Here is a 3,385-nt window from a genome sequence, read left to right on the forward strand (position 1 = left end):
TTAACGGGTTAGGACATTGTTTCTAACTATGGTGTAACTATTACTATAAACTATAAAGCATTGATTGAAATTTAAAATAAGTTTTCTTATTATTAAATTAATTATAAAATTATAAATAGAGGCAACGAGTAATTGCCTCCAAACCACCAATTCACTCGCCAACCTAGCCGACCGGTCAATTACACAAACATACACACACATCATTATTGTTTATGTGAATTGTAATATAAAATGGTAATTTTATCATTGACTTTTGTGTATATAGCAGCTCTTTAAGTTACGTGTAGTACAATAATTGAAGTGTGTAGTACAAAATTTAAAAGTGTGTAATTCAAATTAAGCCTTTATAATATTATGTATAATTTTATGGCTTCACTTTTTTTTTATATTTGAATTGGTTTTTTGTCAAGCTACATTTTAATTATTATCTACATTCTACACAGGCATTTTATATACCTGTGTTTAATTTTGTTTTATTTGTAAAAATAAATAAAAACTAAAACATTTTTTTTTTTTTTTTTTTAATTAGAAGATTAATTGTTACTATAAAATTGAATATTGGTTGATATTATTTCTCGCAAACGAGGCGATCGGTTTTGTGAAATGGGGGTAAGTATGTAACTGATAAATTTTGTAGGAGGCCCCTCTTATTGATTGGCCGACTTTCTTTGAACCCTTAAATCCGCCACTGATCGTCATCGCGAAATTGTATTAAAAACAAAAATTTAATGCAATATTGTAAATTGTAATTATTATTTATTAATTGAAAATTATTAAATTATTAATTGATCCTACAAAATTGAAAAATATATATTATTATAATAGTTTATAATACATAATTTATAATAAATGCAAGCGCCGTCCGCCACGACAGTCCCGACTAAGTCGAAATCTTTACCCGATCAATGTAGTGGTGCCGATGACTTATGTGGATCTGCAGGCAACAAGGATTTTGCAATAAAGGACCAAGTGGTAACCACGAACACGGTCAACCATAGGAGCCGATCTCTTATCATGTCTTCAACAATTACATTATAGGTAAACGACATGGATTTGGACGTGGCCAAGAGGCGTGCGAGCTTTTACGCTGCAAGTCGACTGATCAAAGTGTATTGTTCCTTGGCAAATATCATGTTGATGACACCCGAAAGGCCGAAACGGCAATCCAAGTGCCGTCCGCCATGATTAGTCCCAATGGAGCTGAAGACCCCGACAAAACTCAATGTTGCGATGCCAGTCAGTTACCTGTGTGAAACGACAGGATAAAGATGCTGCAATAATGGACCGGGTGGTAACCACGAACATGGTCAAACCTATATAAGAGGCGATCATTTTGGAAACGTACTAAAAAATTCTTCAGGCGATTATTGTGCTGCGCGTAGTTCCGAGCAATTGTTGTTGTGCCATTGTATAGATGCTGCTATATGTTTAGTTAATATACCGTATAGGTACAATTTACAACAATTATTTCTATGCTCTTTCGAAGGTGTATGATATATGACGTATAAAATGTATACAATTTTTGAAATAAATGTGCAACATTTCGAAGTAAAATGAAATGTTCAAATAATAATTTATATCAGCTACATATTATTAAATTATTTATATTAGAGGTATATTATTATGTATAAGTTACACTTTTGATAAATATTCCTGTATAGGTATGTAAAAATATTTGAAATAATTATAGGTACCCTACTGTAAATTGTATTAATTTAGCACAAATGTATATTTTCGTTGAATAATTCAATTGGTTTATTTTTTTATTTATTATAAGTAAATACCAAAACGCTATGTAAAATTAAATTATAGCGTGTGAAAATATTGTGGATAGTTATTTCGGTTTTTTTTGTAACTGCTTTGAAAAAAATTTACAACCGATCTCCGAGAAAATCTCCCAGACGACGAGGTGTATTACCAGCACGATTATAAAGAACAGGTTAAAAGCCGTCGGCAATATGATTTGTACACAACTGCCCGGTCACAACTCGTTACAGTTTACGTAGTTGTAATAATATCCGCTAGGTTGGCGCTGCTAGTTAAACGGGCTATCTCATAATAAGTCTATGATGATGTTCTTTATAAACGTGTAGGTAATATCAAATCTATGAGTTACCTGCATTAATTATTTGAACTTTAAATACTTATAAAAAAAAACTGTGACTAAGGATTTTTAATATTTTTCAAATGTCATTGTAACAATATAGTAGGAGCCTTATATTAAATTTTCAAGCTTTTTTACCCAACAAATAAAGTTTTATTGACATTCATAGAAAAAAAGACTAATAAATTGGAAACTGAAAATGTTCCTAAACAGTTCAAAACAAATCAAAATATTAGATTCTGAGCGGAGCGAGAGAGCTATTGTTTTTACAATGGTGTTTTTTTTTTTCTTTTCTTTTTCTTTTTATATCCTATAGGTATACAAAATTTCTTTCAGAAGGAGTGTTTCGATTTCAACATATAATACCTTATCTTTTAGCAAATTGGATCAAGATGGTACTTTAGAGAGGTCATTTTTCGATTTTCTCAACAGTTATTTAATGCCACGGGAAAAACCACGGGAAAATTACGAAAAAACGCTAAAAATGGGATTTTAATTTCTAACGCTTTGTTTATCACCATAGAAACGAATAAAAAATTAAAATATTTTAATATTAATTCAACTTACATGATAAATAATAATAACAAAAATATAAAATATCTAGACTGTCAACGCTCAGAATCGTTTTTCTTATACAATGATATTATATCATTGGATTCAAGTATAATACAACCAATATACAATTACCCACTTGTAATCTACTGTACAGCAGAGCGACATCCACTTACCTGCTTTTTTGAAAATGTTGTGTATAGAAAATTCAAATATAAACAACCAGTGAAAATTGCATGTATATATGTACATTTGTTATAAAGTTACACCAAAGTCCAAAAACCAAAATCGATTTTATCAAAAACAAATTTTGCGTAAAAATTCCCGTTTTTCCTTAATTTTTATGTTGTTTTTCCCGGCGCTTTTGAAAACTATTGAGAATTTTAAAATTTGATCTCCCGAATGCACCAACTAGATAGATTTACTTTCCTATCAAACAAGATACTGTTGAAGAAAATCGAAGCAGTTTTACTGCCTCAAACGGTGGTGAGACACAAAAATTAAAAAATATCTACATATCATTGTAAAATCAATACATTAATTGCTCCGTTCCGAACCTAATATGTCCAAGGAACAATATTTTGGGCTCATATTTAGTATAAAAACATTATTTAGTTCACAATTTTAAATTTACATTTGCCCCATTACAATTTAAAAAATAAAAAATTTGGGGCAAATGGAATTGAATATCTCTGGCAAATTCATTAGAATAGAAAAAAGAATAGGAGA

This window comes from Acyrthosiphon pisum, chromosome A1 (genome assembly GCF_005508785.2).
Source record: "Acyrthosiphon pisum isolate AL4f chromosome A1, pea_aphid_22Mar2018_4r6ur, whole genome shotgun sequence".
In the NCBI taxonomy this organism is placed as follows: Eukaryota; Metazoa; Arthropoda; class Insecta; order Hemiptera; family Aphididae; genus Acyrthosiphon; species Acyrthosiphon pisum.